The sequence below is a fragment of the Magnolia sinica genome, chromosome 11 (genome assembly GCF_029962835.1).
Source record: "Magnolia sinica isolate HGM2019 chromosome 11, MsV1, whole genome shotgun sequence".
Lineage (NCBI taxonomy): Eukaryota > Viridiplantae > Streptophyta > Magnoliopsida > Magnoliales > Magnoliaceae > Magnolia > Magnolia sinica.
This window is the reverse complement of record NC_080583.1, coordinates 16,425,999-16,448,036: the sequence shown is the minus strand read 5'-3', so window position 1 is coordinate 16,448,036 and position 22,038 is coordinate 16,425,999. Positions and strand designations below refer to the sequence as shown.

At 38.9% G+C, this 22,038-nt stretch overlaps 1 non-coding gene across 1 annotated transcript; it reads left to right on the top strand.

Moving 5' to 3' along the window:
- Positions 1–4,444: 4,444 nt before the first annotated feature.
- LOC131219743 (small nucleolar RNA R71) lies at positions 4,445–4,551 on the top strand. The gene has a single exon (XR_009158388.1). It is a non-coding gene; the product is annotated as a small nucleolar RNA R71 (small nucleolar RNA).
- Positions 4,552–22,038: the final 17,487 nt, after the last annotated feature.

Sequence of the window (22,038 nt, the reverse complement as noted above, 5' to 3'; positions counted from 1 at the left end):
CGTATGCATCGTTCTGGATTTCTTCAAGTTCATTCAACTGAAGTTTGCGTAGCGAGCCAGCGTTGTCTAGATTGAAATTCAGATTTTTGATCACCCAGTACCCTTTATGTTCCAACTCCACAGGCAAGTAACAAGCCTTCCCATAGACAAGTTTAAAGGGAGACATTCCAATAGGGGTTTTAAAAGCAATACGGTATGCCCATAAGGCATCAGTCAATCGGGTTAACCAATCCTTACGATCAGGGTTAACCGTTTTCTCTAGGATATGTTTGATCTCCCTATTGGAAATCTCAGCTTGTCCGCTTGTCTGTTGATGGTATAGGGTGCTCACCTTGTGAGAGATACCGTATTTCTTCATTAAGCTTTCGAATGGTCTATTACAAAAGTGTGAGCCCCCATCACTAATGATAGCTCGAGGCGTTCCGAATCGGGAAAGGATATTCTTTTTTAGAAATTTAATGACCGTGCGATGGTCATTATTCCGACACGGAATCGCTTCAACCCATTTAGTGACATAGTCTACAGCGAGCAAAATATATAGATTTCCAAAAGATTGGGGGAATGGTCCCATGAAATCAATGCCCTAGCAATCAAATGCTTCTATAATAATGATGGGATTCAAAGGCATCATATTTCGATGGGACAATGCTCCCAATTTCTGACAACGCTCACAAGCCTTGCAAAACTCATTAGTGTCCCTGAACATAGTGGGCCAATAAAAGCCACACTGCAAAATCTTAGCCGTGATCTTTTTAGCAGAAAAGTGACCACCACAGGCCTGTGAGTGACAGAAGGAGATAACACTCTGATGCTCATTGTTTGGCACACATCTTCTTAGGATCTGGTCTGGGCAATATCTAAATAAATATGGATCGTCCCAGAAAAAGTTGCGCACCTCGGTAAAGAATTTCTTCTTATCTTGTACAGTCCACTGTGTCGGTATGGAACCCGTGGCAAGATAATTAGCAATATCAGCGAACCAAGATGAATGGGAGACTCTAAAAAATTGTTCATCAAGGAACATGTCATTGATATGGGTCACCTCAAGGGAATCAGAAGTATTAAGGTGAGAAAGATGGTCGGCCATTACGTTCTCTACTCCCTTTTTATCTTTAATCTCCAAATCAAACTCTTGGAGTAGAAGGATCCATCGTATCAGGCGGGGCTTAGAATTATTCTTAGAAAGAAGATACTTAAGTGCCACATGATCTGTGTAGATAATGATCTTGGATTCGATCAAGTAGGACCTAAATTTGTCCAAGGCAAACACTATGGCTAAGAGTTCCTTTTTCGTAGTCGAGTAGTTCACTTGGGCAGGATTTAAAGTCCTACTCGTGTAATGAATGACGTAGGGCCTCTTATCTTTTCTCTGACCTAGAACTGCTCCAAGAGCATAATCAGAAGCGTCGTACATAAGTTCAAAAGAAATGCTCCAGTCAGGTGGTTGTATGATAGGTGCACTAGTCAACATGCCCTTAAGCTTAGTGAAAGCTTCCTGACATGGCTCAGTCCACTCGTATGGTGCATCCTTTTGAAGTAGATTACATAAATGATGAGAGATGAGACTAAAGTCTTTTATGAATCTTCTATAAAACCCAACGTGTCCTAGGAAGGATAGCACGTCCCGTATGTTCTTGGGTAAAGGTAGGTTAAAGATAAGATCAATTTTTGCCTTATCCACCTCGATTCCTTTAGATGAGATAATGTGTCCAATAACAATTCCCTTATGAACCATGAAATGACACTTCTCCCAATTAAGTACCAAGTTCTTTTCTTTGCATCTTTTCAGCACACATTTAAGACTCTCTAAGCACTCGCTGAAAGATGAATCGAAAATAGAGAAATCATCCATGAAGACCTCTAGATATTTCCCCACCATGTTAGAAAAGATACTCATCATACATCGCTGAAAGGTGGCAGGAGCATTACATAATCCGAATGACATCCTTTTGTAGGCAAATGTGCCGTAGGGACATGTAAATGTGGTCTTTTCCTGGTCCTCAGGGGTGATTTCAATCAGATTGTAGCCCGAATACCCGTCAAGGAAATAGTAATAGGAATGACCAGCTAGCCTTTCCAAGATTTGATCAATGAAGGGTAAAGAAAAGTGGTCCTTCCTCGTGACGGTATTCGACTTCCTTTAGTTAATGCACATTCTCCAACCAGTAGTAACTCTTGTTGGCACGAGTTCATTATTGACATTGGTTACGATGGTGATCCCGGACTTCTTAGGAACCACCTGAGTTGGACTCACCCATTGACTATCGGATATGGGATATATGATACCCACATTTAATAGTTTAAGAACCTCGGCCTTAACCACTTCCCTCATGTTTGGATTTAGTCTACGTTGTGATTGTCGAGCGGTCTTCGCATTATCCTCAAGATATATGCGGTGAGTACAAATCGAGGGGTCGATTCCCTTGAGGTCCACTATCGTCCATCCAAGGGCTCCCTTATGCTCAATGAGAGTAGATATGAGCATACTCTCCTGTTCTTTCTCCAAGTGGGTAGAGATCACCACTGGGTATGTCTCATATTGACTTAAATAAATATATTTCAAATCAAATGGCAAAGATTTTAGGTCAAGCTTCAGCGACTTGAGGTTAGATGGTAGAGGCACTGCATCAGTTTGGGGCAACTGTTCAAATTGTGGCCTCCACCGATTAACTTCAAGTACCGATGCAGTATCAAGCAAGACACACGTCCCCCTAATCATGTCATCAGCAAAATCATGGGAGTGGGCCAGGCACGTCTCTAGAGGGTCAGAGGATAAGGTCAGAGGTGTCGTATCTTCCACAAAAGAGTCAATCATGTTAAGTCATGGAAGTCGTCATCATCCTCTAAGTTTCTGTCGTTATTGAAAAAGATGTTTGATTCCAATGTCATATTCCCAAAAGACATAGTCATGACACCATTCCTGCAATTGATAATTGTGTTTGAAGTGGCAAGGAATGGGCGACCAAGAATAACAAGAATCTGAGTGTTCATGTTATTGATGGGTTCGGTGTCCAGGATGATAAAATCTACAGGGTAGTAAAATCTATCGACCTGGACCAACACATCCTCAATTATCCCTCTTGGCACATGAACAGAGCGATCGGCAAGTTGTAGTGTGGTTAGGGTGGGTTTTAATTCCCCCAAACCTAACTGTCTATATACCGAGTAGGGAATCAGATTGACGCTCGCTCCTAAGTCAAGAAGTGCATGATCAATTCGATGGTCCCCAATTACACATGATATGGTTGGTCTACCAGGATCTTTGAATTTCTGTGGCACGTCTTACTTTAGGATGGCACTCACTTTCTCGATCAAGAAGATCTTCTTTTGAATACTCTGTCATCATTTGGTTGTACATAAGTCTTTCAGGAATTTAGCATATGAAGGTATCTGTTTTATGACATCAAGTAGGGGAATATTGACTTTCACTTGTTTCAAAACCTCCAGGATATCCTGAGAGTTAGAAAGAGGTTTAGGTGCGACCAATCGTTGGGGAAATGGAGCAACTGGCTTTTCTAGAAGTTCCAGTTCTAATTTTTGTGGGGCATCACTAGGTCCATCATTATTATCCTCTTCTGGTTCTTAAGGCTTTTCGGGCCTAACCGGAAGGGTTTTATCAATGATCTTCTAACTCCTAAGAGTGATGATGGATTTAACATGCTCCATTTGATTTGAAGAGCTAGGGTTACTTATTTCATATTGCGGTTTGGGATTGGGGAGAGGTTGAGCAGGAAGCATCCCCTTCCCTCCACTTGTTAATTGTGACTCTATCCTTTGAATAGACAACACAAGTGATCCTATTGCTGTGTGGACATCATGAAATACTTGTGCCGAATTTTGATTAAGTAGCTCTTGTTCTCAAATATGTTTTTGAACTGGATCCTCTTGAGGTTTTCCTTGATTTGGAATTTGATTAAAGAAACCTTAAAGAGTAGCAGTTTGTCCATTTCTCCAACTAAAGTTTGGATGATTTTTCCAACCAGGATTGTACGTATTAGAGGTCTGTCCATTGAAAGGTTTTTGATAAGTATTTACGGCATTTGATTGTTCATTCAACACTTCTCGAAAGGCAGGTATTGTAGGACAATTTTCAGTTGTGTGAATGTTGCAATCACAGATGCCGCAAAGACTTTCATTAACCTTATCCTTCTTTCCTTCCATGGCCTCAAATTTTCTTATAAGCGTAGTTACTTTATACTTGAGATCATCCTCTTCTTTTAAGAGATACAATCCACTTTTCTCCTTAGATTGAGTCAGCCTAGACGTGGTGTACGATTTTGGGTAATAGTCCCATGATTGTGTTTTTTCAGCAAGACTATCGAGGTAATCTCATACCTCGTCGACATTTTTATTAATGAATTCTCCATTACACATTATCTCGACCATTTGGCGCATGGAAGATGTCAGTCCATCTTAGAAAAAAATTGTAATGCGCCACGTTTCAAAGCCGTGTTGTGGGCATAAACTGACCAAATCCTTGAACCTTTCCCAACATTGGTAAAATGTTTCATCCTCCTTTTAGGTGAAGTTCATGATTGCTTTTCTAAGGGTAATCGTTTTATGATGTGGAAAAAATTTCTTTATAAATTCCCTCTACATATCATTCCATGTGCCAATGGATCTAGGACGCAGTGAATGTAACTACGTCTTAGCCTTCTCCTTCATGGAAAAAGGAAAGAGTTTCAGCATGACTGTGTCCTCAGACACATTTTGAAAATATAAAGTGGCTATGATCTCATCAAACTCTTTCAAATGTATTTATAGTTCTTCAAATTCAAGCCCATGGAACTTAGGAAGGAGTTGGATAACCTCTGGCTTGATGTCCATATGTCCAGTATTTTCAGGAAAAATCATGCATGAGGGCGTACTCACCCCCGCTGGTTATAAGTAATCGCGTAAAGTACGAGGCGGGGGTGCTTGATGCACCTCATTCTCATCCTGAATGTCCTTCACCCTAGGTTGGGATAGAGGAGGTTGGTTTTCAGCCATCACTTCAATTAACTCAGGGGGTTTCGAGTGGTGTCTAGTCCTGCGATGGATAGTTAACCCCTCAACCAATCCTCCTTCAGTCAAGAGACGTCGAGTGTTGTCATGAGCCCACTTGGGCATGAAACACTCGCAGCCCTCAATCAAATTTGAAACCTAATCTTAAGAAAGGAAAAGAAAATCTAGAAAGAAAGAGAGGGTTGGAAAAAAGTTACCAAATTGGAGTCCCTAAGTTAAAAACCTGCAAAAGAAAATAAAACAAGTCAGTTTCTAAAGAGAAGGTCTAAAATTAGAAAATCCTTTAAAAAGAAAGATAGAAGTAAACTAGTGTCTAAAAGAAGAAATTCCTAAAGGAAAGTGGAAATTTTCAAAAAATAAATTAGTAAACAAAGTTAGATTCTAAAAGAGTTAGAATTAGAAAGTTTCTAAAAATAAAAATAGAAAGTTAGTTTCTAAAAAGGAAAGTTCCCTAAACCTAGAAGCTAAGTTAGTTTCTAAAAACAAAAGAGAAAAGTTTCTAAAAATAACCTATTTCCCAAAAATAGAAAAATACTAGAATTAGAAAATTTCTAAAACTCAAACCCTAATTCTAAAAATAGAAAAAGTAGAGGAATTTAGAAAGGGATTACCAATTTAGAAGTTTATGTCAGGATCCTACAAAACAGGAAAACAGGTTAGTTTCTAGAAATCAAAAAAACCTAAACCTAAAGTTAGAAAAATTCTAATCTTAAACTAGTCCTAAAACTAGTTAATTTCAGAAAACGAAACCGTCAATCCCCGGCAACGGCGCCAAAAACTTGTTCACTCCCCAAGTATAGGGTTGTGATGTAGTAATAAACTCGGTGAGACCAAGGTCGAATCCCAAGGGACTGATACCTGTACATTATCTGAAACTAAATAGAACTAGAACTTAGACTAAGATGAAACCTAAATCGAGTGTAAATTGTGGAATATTGATGAAATAATTATTTAAAACTTAAAAAATTCAAGGAAAGGACACTAGGGATTCAGAGGATCCACTTGTAGAAATCAGAGAGATCTTATGCTTATTTCAAGAAGTCAATTGGACTTAGAGTCCCATCTTCATCCAGTTGAAGGGTGTAACCATGGAAATCAAGACTGAACTTCCTTTGATATAGTTTTCAAGAGAGGAAACGTATATGAATTAGAATGGATTCCATCACCAAACCATGCCTAGGAGATAAAGTAAAAATAGAATTAAACTAGTTAACAACCAATTAACATTATATGAAGGATAAGAAGGGTACCATCATCCAACCATGCCCAAGAGACGATGGTGAACAATAGGGCTTCCTGAAGTCATAAACATAAAAAGGGAAAGGAACGCGCTCAAAGCCATTGCAGACCCATTGTAATTTCAGTCACAACAGACCATTAAAGACTAAAAAAAGCATTCCCTTAATAATCAAACTAAAATCAAATTCAGTTCATAAATTTAAATTAAATTAAAAGCATAAAATAGAGTCTCTCATCTCGCTACGAACTTCACCTCTTAGCCCTAGCTAAGAGGTTTAGCCCAATATGATTGGGCTTGATCTCTCAAATAATAATAAATAAATTAAAACTCTAAAGAACAAACTCTCTATCTCTGACGTTCTCTGACTTCAAGTACTCCTTGGAAAATTCAATGCCTCTCTCCCTCACTCTCTCTTCTTTTTATAGTTGTGAGGGTCGGCTGAAAAACTTCATGCATAAGTTTTCTTTACGCACAACAAAGAGGTGGTGATCTGTGCGTAAAGAGTTACGGAGACTGTGTTTGCGCTGATTGATTAGTGGGGCCTATTATTGAAGTTAATGGAGAAATCCACTCCGTTCATTGGAAGCGTGGCGAAAAACTAGTCGGGAAAGGATGGTTCTTGACTGATTTTGGTGTGGTCCACAAAGTTCTTCTTGCACCGTTCGTCTTCCTTTTGAACGGTTAAAAATCGATATTCATTGTCTTCTACAATTCTGTCACCTATGCTTTCATGATAGAGACCGTGGGATCTTAATGGACGGTTTGGATCAGACCAAGGATGCATGATGGTGGCCCACAACATTCCTCCACCAGCTCTGTTGCGAAACAGAGCTTACGGACGCTGTTGTGATGATCGATGGGCCCTAGGACGACGTTTCATGGAAAATCCATGCCGTCCAATGTGATCTACTCAAAAAACATTTGGATTTGGTCATTTATGAATTGAATTCAGTGTGGCCCATGAGATTATCTACTCCGCCGTCCGTCCTGTGTTGTACAACATTTCACGTGGGTACACATGCACGAGGCCGAAAGGACACCTAGGCGTGGGTTTTTCCCACCATCTGGACTCAATTGACAGTTCAGATCAGTAAAAAGGATTACGGGTGGGGCCCACTAGCAACATCTGGTTGAACACGTGAAGGACGCTATGCGCTCTTTAAGATTTTAGAAATTTTATTGGTCAACGCAACGCTGACCAATTTAGATGGTGCGGTGCGCGTCCAGCGTGCGTGTACATGGTGTACACGCACCTCAAGTGCGAAGTCTACTATGATGCTTATGTGAAATCTGTTCGGTCCATCTGATGTGCCACTCGTTTAAAGGCATTGATACCAAACTCGAAGCATATCCAGATGTCATGCGAGCCCCAAATCAGAATTTTAGGGTCTGATCTGTCCATTGAGCCACTTCCTTAGGGATCTGATGGTTGAAATTCGACGTATACAGTTAATTTATGGTCCTCAGGCCATGCATGAAGTTTCAAGCTGAAGGGATGGTGGAAACCCTGTGATCTTGCATTCTGGCTGACTTTCTGTCCACTTGAGCTTTAGTTTCTTGATTTTCTCAGATCTCTGGTATGTAAATTCATCGATCTTGGTTCCCTGGAGTCTGTCCCTTGCCTTTGGTGTCATCAGAGCGTTAAATCCGTGCTTTTAGTACCCTGTTTCAGTCCAAGCTCGTAAATACACCTTGTACCGCAAACACGATTAGAATAGACCGTTAAGCAGTATCATGTTCATAAATTTAGGTAGTAACTAGGGTCTAATATGCAATATTTGTAATATTTGACCCTCAACATTTGGTTTTATTAATAAGAGTAAAATCAAATTATTAATTTATTTAGTCAAAGTCTTACATGGGTCATAAACATTAGGATCGTTAAAACCCTGACCCTACATCCAAGTCCAAGTGACCTAGTGGATAGGTTAGATGACAGATAGACGTCACAGTAGGCCCCACAAATATGAAATTGCACTCTGACAAGTGTTTTTTTTAATTGATATTTGAAATTGTATTTTAAATTATGCACATAAAAAATGTATTTTGACTTGTGGTTTTTGTGAAGGGAGCCATTGCATATACCCATTCTCCATTTTGGGAACTGATAGAGTACACCTAATACTATTTCACTTTCTAAAAATGGCAATTGTGTGTAATTTTTTATTTTTGTATCAACATTTTTCGATGTATATCTTTTAATATCCAAATAACCATTTTCAATATCTTTGGTCGATAATGCATGAGAGGGGTGAGATTGAAAAGTGCATGTTGCTCATAGAATTCAAGTTAGGAGGCAAAGGTGGACGTGCCCCTATAGTTTTATGTGAGTCCTACTTATTGAACAGATATTTTTTGTACGATAGTTATAAGATGGGCCATGCTTCATGGGGCCCACCTTGATGATGAGTTGTATATCCACGCTGTCCATCCATTTCTCCAGCCCATTTTGGGTTGTGGTCCCAAAAATCAAGCAGATCCAAATCTCAAGCGGACCACACCATAGGAATGAGTGGTGATTGAATGCTCCACCATTATAAACTTCCAGAGGGCCCATTATATGGTTTTTGTAATGTTTATATGGTGAAATGTTCACCTGTGCACCATTCTTACGAGTGCACCAGTTCTTACAAGAACTCGGGAGAACTTTTTGGGATATCATCTCATGTGATATAAGCTTAGCCATGTGATGCGGCACCCATGAAACTTTAGGGCCTAACGTTCACCCAAGATTTCGATCTGCTTGAGGTTTGGGATCGCGCCCTAAAATGAGATGGGAAAAAAGATGGATAGTGTGGATATACAACAAATACATCAAGGTGGGCCCCACATGATAAGGGTAACACTCACTAAGGTGTTACCTGAGTGACACCTAATCTGCTCACTTAAGTTAAAGGCTCTAAAAGGGCAAAGGAAATATGGTTGTAGTAAAAAAAGACTCCATTACTTATGGTTTAATGAGAATATAAGTCCTGGATAAAGCAAAATAGTGAAACACTATTCATCCAGTGGACCCAAATTAGTTAGGAAAATACTTAAATGATGATGATTTTTCAACATATGTGCATGTCAATTTCAACCAATGTTCTTAGATCATCAATACATATGTCAATCAATATGTGCTTATTAGCAGATGTTGTTTTGAGATAACCTTAATCCACATGGGGGGACAGCCTATCAGAATCCCAACAATCATTCTATATTGAGGAATTATACAAATAGGCGCCCAATGCATGTGATTCTGAAAAGTGGAGTCCATTACTCAGCTGGAGAGTTGATAGAGAATACATCCCCATTTATTACTATAAGTCCATTACTTGTGTACATCCCAACACACTGCTGGAGGATATGTCGAGATTATAGTAGTCAGATCAGTGGTCATGTAATGATACTAGCTGTAACACCCTGAAAATTGGGGGTCATGCATACGCTCGACTCCCAAGTTCCCGGGTATCACTTATAACCAATTTTACTGTTTTGCATTTAATCCGGTTTAATGAGCAGTATGAAATTACTTGAAATATGATTCATAAACATAACTATGCTGCTGTGCAGTGGTAGCCATATATATATATATATATATATATATATATATATATATATATATATATATATATATATATATATATATATATGTCCAAAAATATCAATGGATCGCACAAGCTGCCCAATAAAAATACAAAAGAATGATAAGTCTAAAAGAATATTGCGCTGAGTCCACCACTCAACGATCCAAAATAGGCTGCTAAATCTATGGCGAGCTGCCCATCAGCTGGTAGTAGGACAGCTCATCCTCCTCGTCAATGCCAGCGCAGCTCGGCTCCTCGAACTCAGCGCCACCTGCAGCTACTGAAGAGTCTAGTTGGTGTTTTAAAACACCGTTCTAAAGTAGGAGTGAGTGATCAACTCAGTGGGTGCTATTAGTCTTAAGTTACGACAAACATCAATTATATTATGAATTTAATGAAAGGCATACATTCATAAAGTCTTAATTAATCTTATTAATACAAAAGCATGTAATATGATATAATATATGGCCTCACAACAACCCTCTCTCTCGAGTGACTTCATCTAACGATTGCGCATGACCAACACTTCCTCATTGCGACCTCGACTGCCGAGTCGTCAACTTAACTAATGCAATGCGTGAATAATGTTAGCCAAGTATTTAGTTAATTCCGTTCATCCAACAGATTAGGAAAACTAGTACACCTCACATATCATTGCCCTCAACTGGTTGCAAGGCCAAGGCCCTTTAACGTGTGAGGTCAGGACCCCGTGATCCTTGATCCTATCGGGTTCCCCATCCCCGATTCAAGAGGGAGTGCTGAGAAAAGGGATTACTTGTGGTCACTACGGGGAGGCTCATTATCCCAGCGTAAGCCGATAACTCGGACATAGTGTCTTATTCCACCATGCCCCGCTCTTGAGTCAGGGAATCGATTTCAAATGGTTATCAGTGGGCTTCAATGGTTAAAGGATATTCCAGGTTCCATATAGGCGTGAGCAGACAGGGTTAACAAACATGGTTGGTCAGTATGTGGACTAGACCGTGCAAGTCCAGGCGAGTACGAAATGGACGACATCGGGTACAAATGACCCATGTAGTCCAACTAAAGTTGTTCATTTGCATTTGCCCAAATTCATCAGTCTAACGTCAGGAAAGTCCTACCAACGGGACTACCTTCTCTCACCTCAGTTTCCTAACCAACCTAGGGATTTGGGGGTATATATTAACACTTCAACGAATCAGAATTCATCATCTAACACAAGTGATGTTATGCACTCATACATCAAACATATGAATTCAGATTTCTCTATGAAATAATGTGTATGTGTGTGGTGTGGGTTAGTGAGGAGGGTAAGAATTACAAATATCTCATAGCACGAAAATACACAAGGGTTAATGTATCATACCTATTATAAGGAAACATTGTACATGAATCAAATAATAAATGAACATGCAATCACCATATTCATCATATATGTTATAAGGAAACATTGTGCAAGAATCAAATAAGAAATGAACATGCAATCACTAAATTCATGCCCAATCATGTTGAGGAACAACAATCATGCCATAATCATTCCAAGTTGATTGGGAGGATCTAAAATGTAAGGTCTTGCCTAGGTTTTCTCTAGATTATTCAAATACATCACCCAAATATTCATAATCATTAGATTCATACTAAAATTAGTGCTAGGTCACCTAAGAATAATCGTCTGCACCTCTGGATCATTGAGAGCTTTAAGAAATGATCTAGGGTTGCCAAACTCGCAGGTGGATTCGTAGAGATCCTGAGTCAAATGAACTCGCATGTTAGAATTACATGCAAATCCTAGTTCAACACAAAGGATTACAAAAAGATGGGTGCTTACCTTCCCAATCGGTTGAAAATTGAGCTTGGAGTTATGGATGTGGGGGAAAGGAAGGAGATTTGCTAAGGTTCCAAGTTTCCTTTGGGCCCTTCCTCCGAAAACACTCTCCTTCACTCTCTTCTTCCTTTCTTCTTTCTCCCTTTTCTCTCCTCTCCCTTTTGTTGCTGGATTTTTGGTATGGGAGTGAGTGAGAAAGAGTCTATAGCTTTATTTCCTAGGTTTGGGCCAAATAACCCTAAGCTCCAACAACTTTCTTCTATGGCCCTCTAGGACCCCCTTTTGGCTTTGGGGCAGGTCTGGCCACTAAATTTGATGTGTAGGTGTCTCATGGCCCGATGAGGGGCTATGTAAAATTTGAAGACAAATGGATGCGGGGTTTTGTCGTACTGTTTCGATCTTTAAATGGCCCTATGAGGTCTCTTCTGATGGTTGGGGTTGCTCTGATGCCCCCCTGGCCATGAAATTTATAGGATAAGTGCTCCATGGCCTGATGAAGTGTCATGCAAAATTTGAAGGCAAACGGACGTGGGGCTTTACCGTACGGGTCCAATTTACGATCAACAGTTACCGTTTCACGATCGGGTTCCAGATTTTGGGGATGGGTGTAGAAAAATACTTAGGCCTTCACCATAAATGTATAATGAATCTGACAGCTATAAAGCTTAGTATCTCAGTTTCATTTAAAAATGTCAGATTTCAATTCTAGCCCTTTAGGTCAAGGCTGGGGTGAGTTGCGTTTGGCAAGTGCCACTGGGACGGCATGAATAATTAATTTCTAGGCATCAACTGAGCCCGTGGTTCGCGAAGGACCACAAGCCCAATGAGATCTACAGTTTTCCCAATTTTTAGATTTTTCTGACCTTCCTTGGCCGTTGCACGGCCCGCACAAACTGTTGTCAAGCACAAACGGCTATCTGACTTGACGGCCTGCACTTGACTCGAACTCCACTAGACTGGTCCACCATAACGGGATAACCTGGATTAATTTGCTGGTGGTACCCTATATACAGGCGGTTTAAGTGAATGGTCTTGTGGCAAATCTTACGTGGATGCCATAGGACACTATTATGGTTTGGATAGGACGTTACACTAGCAGGTTGACATTTTTACACTGCTGCAATCTCTCTCTCTCTCTCTCTCTCTCTCTGTCTCTTCTCTCTCTCTCTCTCTTGTAAGGGACAGATCAGAAGAATAAGATTAGGATCTTCTAATCTTGGAGGATTCATATGTAAAATTACCTTTTTCCTATTTATCTTGTCATATCAATAGTTTGGAGCGCCGAACCTTTGATCCATAGCCATTGGGATGATGTATTATCGGTCAAAAATCTAGCCCATTGGTTTTAGGTGGACCATGATTCTAGAGACCAAGTCAGAATTCTCCTTTACTGCCTCTGTCTCTAACATTCTGAAGGAGTATTTTGCTGGGGATGTTTTTGAGACAACCTATCTAGGGTGGGACACAACTTACCATGGGTCTATGCCCTGTATATTGTGCGAAGAGATGAGGGCCACCTTCACATTGTTTTTTCTCTTTTTTAAAATCCATACCGTCCATTGGAGCATACTTTAGACCTTAACTATCCACATATTTTCTTCTTTTTTTGGTAGTATGCAATTAGTTAGCTGCAAAGAATAAAAGGGAGCCCAATGAGAAATGTTTTCTGAACACCACCCACAGGCCACACAATCATGCCCAACACTGCACTTTATCCTAACCATTGCACATTGCCCAAAGAAAAAAGAAGAAAATCTGTGGATAATTAAGGTCTAGAACACACAAAGCCAAGTTTAATTATCATGCTTACCTTGTTTGGTGTTGCATGCTCTAGACCTCAACTATCCACGGATTTTTGTTCTTTTTATGGGCAATACGCCATAGTCAAGCTAAAGTGCAATTTTGGGCATGATTTTCTTGAGCCATTTTGCAAGTTGTTCACATGAATCTTTTATTTTCTTTCACCATCTTGTTTTCTAGGGTTGTTGATTCATAATCTTTGCCTTCCCATTTTTCTTTCCTTAGTAAAGCTTGAGTTAACCTCCAGGAAAAAAGGAAAACCTTTTATGCTGACACAAGTTGATGCTTTTTTAAAGTTTGTTCATTAACATTGCCATTGGCTTATTAGTTGTATGCTTTTTTGTTATGCATTTTTCTCCGTAACTCTTGCCTTATTCCATTTTCCACTTTGTTCAATGGAGCTAAGATTGGGAGATTTGTTGCTATGGTTCTGAATTCTTCTTCTATTCACAGGTCATGTGCTGCTTTTGCTTTGCTACAAGTAATTGCAACAACTTCACTTGTCCAATCTTTTCTTTGATTTTTTTTTCAAACAATGTGTGGCATTCGCAGAAATTAGTGGTTTCTTTCTTATTCACAAAACACTATTCATAAAGCTAATCTCCAACTCTTTGTGACATTATGAGATCATATTTCCCTTTTTGATTTCTTCATGCACTTAGAAAATCAGTTGGTTAATTAATTGTTTTCACAATCGCTTATCGTGAGTTCATATTTTAAGGGACTGACCCCGTGTCGAAGAGGCATATCGTCAGCCATAGTTCTACAACTCGTCGAGTCTACCTAAAACAAGACCATAAACTCAACAAAGTGACTCGACTAGAGTCACAGGACTCATCCTAATCATTTTTTCTCTTGCTTTAGATGTTGTTCTATGGCATATTGTGTTTGTAATTATCATTTTCTTTGCTATAGTGGATGGCTGAACAAGATTCATTACAATTTTTTGAATAGGATTCTTATTAAACAATCGTGTGAATTATTTTTTGAATGACCATCAGGTGTAAGATTCAAAATAAAAGAAATAAAAAAATAAAAAATCTGGCGATATATATATTTTTTAATTCATAAATATTGTAGCGATCGACTAAATCCGTCGCTAATTTCTGAACAAGTTGAAAAACGACGGATTTGAGGTCTGTCGCTCTATTTTTAATGATTGTTTTTTTTTTTAATTTTAGTGATGGATTTTCTTTTTCTATTTTTCGCCATGATGCGACGGACCTTATCTGTCTCAGATTAAACGACAGATTTTATCTGTCGCCATGACGCGACGAACCTTATCCGTCGCAGACTAAACAATGGATTTTATCTGTCAGAAAAAACAACCCGATAAACAGCGATGGACCAAGACCATCGTTTATTTGGTTTTACGACGGATTTGGTCTGTTGTAAATTTGCGATTTGGCGTAGTCTGTGGTTTGGTTCAGATTTGGATCTACTTCAACGAATGTACATGCACCTACGACATACATCACAATGGGCCCCAAGATCCCTTATTATAAGGTCACGAAGAGCTAGATGAAGGGACCACACGAATATTTGGTCTCCTTTAGTCATTCCACGCTCTCCTCTCACTCGATTTTGCTTGTTGTCGTCTCACAAGGGGCCCTACTTTTAGCATCAGGTTTCTTTACACTATCAAAAAAATGAGCAAAGGCTACAGACTATAAAGGTCTATGGTTACAGATTTAATGCGTAGCTAAATAGCTACGGATTTAATCCGTAGCTATAGCCTACTACCCACCACCACATTTACAGTCTCATAGGGGTCTCAGTGGGGCCCATTGTAATGTATTTGTTTTATCGAAGCCGTCCATTTGTTTTGATATCGTATTTTAGTGTATGAGCCCAAAAAGGGAGGCATAATGAAACATCAAGTGGACCACACAATAGTAAATACTGAAAATTATGTGCAGATTGTTGAAAATTATTTTGTAGTGGTGTGGTTGACTTGGGCCTTCAATCTGCTTCATTTTTTGTTTCCTGTCCTATCCATGGTTGTATAAATGAATAGACTGCGTGGATAAGACACATCCATTAAGGTGGCCCCCACGTCGCCCCAAAGATCACTGTCCGAAACATAGCCCAAGCTTGGAAGCGGATTGGCGCACACACGTGATTTGGTGTGTTGACGTCACCAAGTTGTGTGGGTCCTATCATGGTGTATGAGTGATATCCAAACTGTCTGTCCACTTGGCCACCTCGTCGTAAGGCTTGAGACAAAAAATAAGATAGATCAAAAAATCAAGTGGACCACATTGTATAAAGCAGTGGAGGATTGAACGCCTGCCCTTGAAACCATTTTGGCGGTCAATAGAATTTTGGCCGCCTAAACCCTCTCTCTCTCCTCTCCCTCTCGCTCCAAAAGAAAAAAACCCTCCCTCTCCCTCTCGCTCTCGCTCTCACGTTCTCCCTCGCCGTCTCCCTCTCCCTCTCACTCTCTCATGCTCACTCACTCAATCTTGCTGCCACTCTCCTTGTGGACAAAAGGCCTTCTTCCTGTCAGGAAAAAATAGAGCATTTCTTCCCATCTCGCTGCCACTCTCGTTGTGGACGAAAGGTTTCTTCACGTTAGCCCCTCGTCGCCCTTGGTATCTCTCTCTCTCTCTCTCTCTCATATTGAATGTCCAAACCCTATTCCATTTTCTTCTATTTGTTTATGGTGGTTGATTTGTCATAGAGCTCTTCAAATGAACTGTAGACATAATGTCTATAAACTTTTCATATATCTAGCTCCAATCCCAACTGTGGAATCATGGTTTTAGGAATCATCTGTGTGGAGTGCTACTCTGACGAGTCAACGCTGACTCAGTTGGACCCAATCCGGTTTGACAACATAAGTCAAATCTGAGTTACCCTCAACTTAAGCAAGATAGGCTGAGACAGCTCTGACTTGGGCGAGTGAGAACTAGACTCAGGGCCAAATGAGTTGATGGGAGTCACTGATCAGTCTTTTTAACCATGGACGAAATGGACATGAATGGTCTAGATTGTTGAACCATCCGCAAACACATGGCGCCACATATGTAATTCCTCCTAAATCAGTTCCCCATTTTCACAGCTTTTATCTTGGATTGTGAGCCACATGATGCACTAAAATCATGCAGATCCACAACTCAGTGGGCCACACCAAGGGAGACTTCCAGTGACCCATTGTGATGTTTATATGCCATTCAACCTGTTCATGAGATAAAAGATGGAAGAAAAAATATATCTTCACAATCGAAAACTTTCGAGGCTCAGTCAAGCTGGTGGCAGTACCATATGGACTTTTCTTACAGTGCCATACATGAGCCCAAAACTGAGGTGGATCCAAAGCTCAAGTAGACCATTTGATGGCAAAAAGTGGGAGATAATAGCTTACTGTTGAAACCTTTCTGAGGTCTATTGTAATGTCTACGTGCATTCAAGCTGCTCACAAGGTCATTCTCATTGGCATGAATTTAACACACGACAGCTTTGGCATGATGAAAAACTTGTGGCCTCAAGAATGTCTCAATGGTGGGTGTTCAATTTGCCCACTTGAGTTTTGAATTTGCTTCAATTTTTGGGTTGATTCAATTATCATAAAATTTCATGAGATTTTATACTGAAATTAGAATGATTAATCATGATATTTGTGCATTTTCGTCTAATATCTTTGTGCATTTTCATCTAATATCTCTGTGCATTTCATGAGATTTGTTTTTAATGCTCTTGTTCTGGTGCTACTTTAATATTACTTTTGCTTATTTCCTTAAGTTATTCCTTGTTGTATGTGGAATTGTACTTGAGGCCCCTATTGTTTGTTTTGGGTATTTGGTTCTCATTGGTTGGGATTGCTCTATCAGTGTGAATTTAAATATGCACAGTTCCAATGGATTCACCATTTGATGTAGAAACCTGTACATCAGTGCCACAAATGAGTATGAGTTACTTCTTAAGCTCCACATAGTTACCATAGGAATGCTAGTGGTAACTAAGTATACACAAGTTGAACGATACACAAATTGTGGGAAGATGGATGATGCACAGTGCTTGTTTGAAGAAATGCCGAGAAGAGAGGTGGTGGGAATCTCATGGATAAAGAGAAGATTTTCCCAAGTGCCTGTTTGGTGACTTTTGTCTATTGAATGTGGACCCTTGGCCAGATCTTTTGCAATTGTTCATTTGTAACCGTTGGAAGTCCTTCAATCCAATGGTCAGGATCATGTGAATGGTGTATTTTAGCTGTTAAGGCCTGTCCATTTGAGTAAGAGATGACATTGGTTCTTTGCTCATATAACTAGCCTTTTATTTACTATGTTTTGCCATTCATTATGTGCATGCTGGCTGGGGTTATTACTTGATTTATTAAAGAATGCTTACACCATATTGTTCTAGGTTTTGGTTCGTACAATTGGGGCCCATGATTTAGTGATCTGGACTACTGATATATGGCCACACTTTAGATTGGCATGAACCAAAATCTCCAAGATGGAAAGATCGTGGCCAACAATTACAAAGGGAAGAAAGAAAGTATAATGATGGTTACATTCAACCAAAAATCAATATTCCATTGTATCTTCTATTTTTTTTTATTCAAGTCCATGTAGGTAATAGTATCTGAGGATATTATATCCTTGATTCGAATCTTTTTAACTCTGTATTAGAAAGGGGGAAGTTTTTAAACTGCTTGCTATTATTTTTTCAATTAGATTGGCCTTTATACCATGGGCCATCCATACTAGTGCCAACCATTTGGACAGTCAGGATTCATTGACTGTATAGCCACATTTACTGTCGAGTTGGCAATGGACCATGAGTTTTGTTCATTGCACAACTAGAAAGCTCCTATGGATATACTCTTTGAATGCTGAAATACTTCCCTCTTATGAAACTTAATGTTATTTTATTAGGTATGGATTTGCATGTGAGATGATTTTCTTAGACAGTTTTTAACTAAATTCTTAATATGCTGACCCTTTAAAATAAAATAAACCTTTTGTTTGGCTTTGATAAATTCTCAGCATTCAATAATATATGAAATTAATTCATTTGTTTGGGATTTATTTTTTCACATTTCAACCAAGTTAGCACCTACAACTGTCTATATCTTCCAATAGACATGTATATATAGTTTACCCTTAATGAAGGGAATTGCTTGAAAGTTTCTAATGTAATACGAATTGGATAATGTTGATTCTTAATTTCCTTTACACATGATTTTTTCCTTAAAATAATTGTCAGCCAATCTCTTGCTTAAGATGCTACTAAATGTGGTATCTACTTGTGAAGTTGTTAAAGATCATGTGAAGAGTATGAGTATGTATGAAAAAATAATAATCCTGTATTGATTACTCAAGCATGACGATTATGAGCATTCTTTCAGGTGGATGTTGCATGTGGGAGGATGGAAGCTGCATATTTCAGATTCAAGCATCCGGTATGTCTCTTATCAAGAATGCACATGTGTAATTCATCAAACAATACATTATGTGATATCGTGTGCACGATATCTATGTTGTAATTACAATTATCTATAATAATAATAATTTGTTCATTATAATGCATTCACAATAGTTATCATTGTGGTTACAGTTATTCATTATGTGACAGGTTTTCACGTAAGATGAACGAGTTTCAAAATAAAACATTCTGCGATTTTGAGAAGTGATTCCCAGGATGTATATGTATTTCAGGGGTCATCTGCACCTTGGAAGCATATAATGGAAGGTAAGGAAAACCCTCAAGTTCTCTTCTTTGAATCATGAAAAGGTATTTGTGAAGAACCACATGCATTGGCAATATTAGGCATACTCATGAGCAGGACATGCATAATTCCATAAAAATTGATGGAGTAGACCCGGATGTGTGTCGGAGCTATCCGGATGTTGAACGGGGGTCTGTGGAAGGTGGGAACCGCTGTTATGACCATGATGAAGCTGTCCATTTTCTATGGACAGAATTGGAGGGGCCTGGCCATTTGGACAGGCCGTGTTTATATATTTGCTCGAAATTAATGGAGCAGACGCGGATGTGCGTCGGAGCTATCCGGATGAGCGGGAGTCCCTGGAAGGTGGCAACCGCTGTTATGACCATGATGAAGCTGCCCATTTCCTATGGACAGCGTTGGAGGGGCCTAACCATTTGGACAGGCTGTGTTTATGTATTTGCTCGAAATTAATAGAGCAGACCCGGATGTGCGTCGAAGCTATCCGGATGAGTGGGGGTCCCTAGAAGGTGGGAACCGCTGTTATGACCATGATGAAGCTGTCCATTTCCTATGGAAAGCATTGGAGGGGCTTGGCCATTTGGACAAGCCATGTTTATATCTGTATTTATGGGTACCACATCCTTAACCTAAACCACAACCTAAACCTATTCTCAATTCCCTAAAGCTATAACCTATAACCTATAACCTAAACCTAACCTAAAACCTAATCCCAAACCTAAACCTGATCCCAAACCCAAACCCGATTTCCTAAACCTAAACCTTAACCTATTCTCAATTCCTAAAAGCTATAACCTATATCATATAACCTATAACCTAAACCTAAACCTAAACCTAAACCTAAACCTATAACCTTAACCTAAACCAAAACTTATAACCTAAACCTTAACCTATAACCTAAACCTTAACCTTAACCTATAACCTGTAACCTAACCTTAACCAAAACCTAAACCTATAACCTAAACCTATAACCTAAAATCAAAATGTATTCTCAAATCCCTAAACCTAAACTTACACCTAATCCTAATCTCAACTCCCTAACCTAAACTGAAACCTAAACTTGAAAACCCAAGTATAAGCCCGATCCCGAACCTGAAACCCAACCCGATTTCATAAACCTAAACCTTAACCTATTCTCAATTCCTAAAGGCCATAACTTATAACATATAACCTATAACCTAAACCTAAACCTTAACCTAAACCTATAACCTAAACCTAAACCTTAACCTAAACCTAAACGTATAACCTTAACCTAAGCCAAAACCTATAACCTAAACCTTAACCTATAACCTAAACCTTAACCTATAACCTATAACCTATAACCTAAACTTATAACCTATAACCTAACCTTAACCTAAACTTAAACCTATAACCTATAACCAAAATATATTCTCAAATCCCTAAACCTAAACCTACACCTAATCCTAATCTCAACTCTCTAACCTAAACTGAAACCTAAACTTGAAAATGCAAATCTAAACCTGATCCCGAACCCGAACCCGATTTCCTAAACCTAAACCTTAACCTATTCTCAATTCCTAAAAGCTATAACCTATAACCTAAACCTAAACCTATACCTAAACCTAAACCTATAATGTTAACCGAAACTAAAACCTATAACCTAAACCTTAACCTATAACCTAAACCTTAACCTATAACCTATAACCTATAACTTAACCTTAACCTAAACCTAAACCTATAACCTAAAACCTAAATGTATTATCAAATCCCTAAACCTAAACCTACACCTAATCCTAATCTCAACTCCCTAACCTAAACTTGAAAACCCAAACCTAAACCCGATCCCGAACCCGAACCCGATTTCCTAAACCTAAACGTTAACCTATAACCTAAACTTATAACCTTAACCTAAACCTATTTTTAAATCCCAAAACCTATACCTATAACCTAAACTTATAACCTTAACCTAAACCTATTTTCAAATACCAAAACCTATACCTATAACCTAAACCTAGACCTTAACCTAAACATAAACCTATACTTATAACTTATAACCTAAACTTTAACCTATAACCAACCTAAACCTATACTTATAACCTAAACCTATTCTCAAATCCCAAAACCCATAACCTAAACCTTAACCTTAACCTAAACCTATAACCTATAACCTAAACCAAAACCTATAACCTAAACCCGAACCCAAACCTGAACCCGAACCCGAATCCCTAAACTTTAACCTAAACATATAACCTATAACCTATAACCTAAGACTATAACCTAAACCAATAACCTAAACCTAAACCTAAACTTATAACCTAAACCTATTCTCAAATCCCAAAACCTATAACCTGAACCTAAACCTTAACCTATATCCCAACCTAAACCTAAACTTATAACCTAAACCTATTCTCAAATCCCAAAACCTATAACCTAAACCTAAACCTTAACCTACAACCCAACCTAAACCTAAACTTATAACCTAAACCTATTCTCAAATCCCAAACCCTATAACTTAAACCTAAACCTTAACCTATAACCCAACCTAAACCTATTCTCAAATCCCAAAACCCATAACCTAAACCTAAACCTTCACCTAAACCTATAACCTATAACCTAAACCAAAACCTATAACCCAAACCAGAACCCAAACCCAAACCCGAACCCGAATCCCTAAACCTTAACCTAAACATATAACCTATAACCTATAACCAAAACCTAAACCTAACCTAAACCTATAACCTAAACATAAACCTAAACCTATATCTTAACCTAAACCAAAACCTATAACCTAAACCTTAACCTATAACCCAAACCTTAACCTATAAACTAAACCTATAACCTATAACCTATAACCTAAACCCAAACCTAAACCCGATCTCGAACCCGAACCCGATTTCCTAAACCTAAACCTTAACCTATAACCTATACTTATAACCTTAACCTAAACCTATTCTCAAATCCC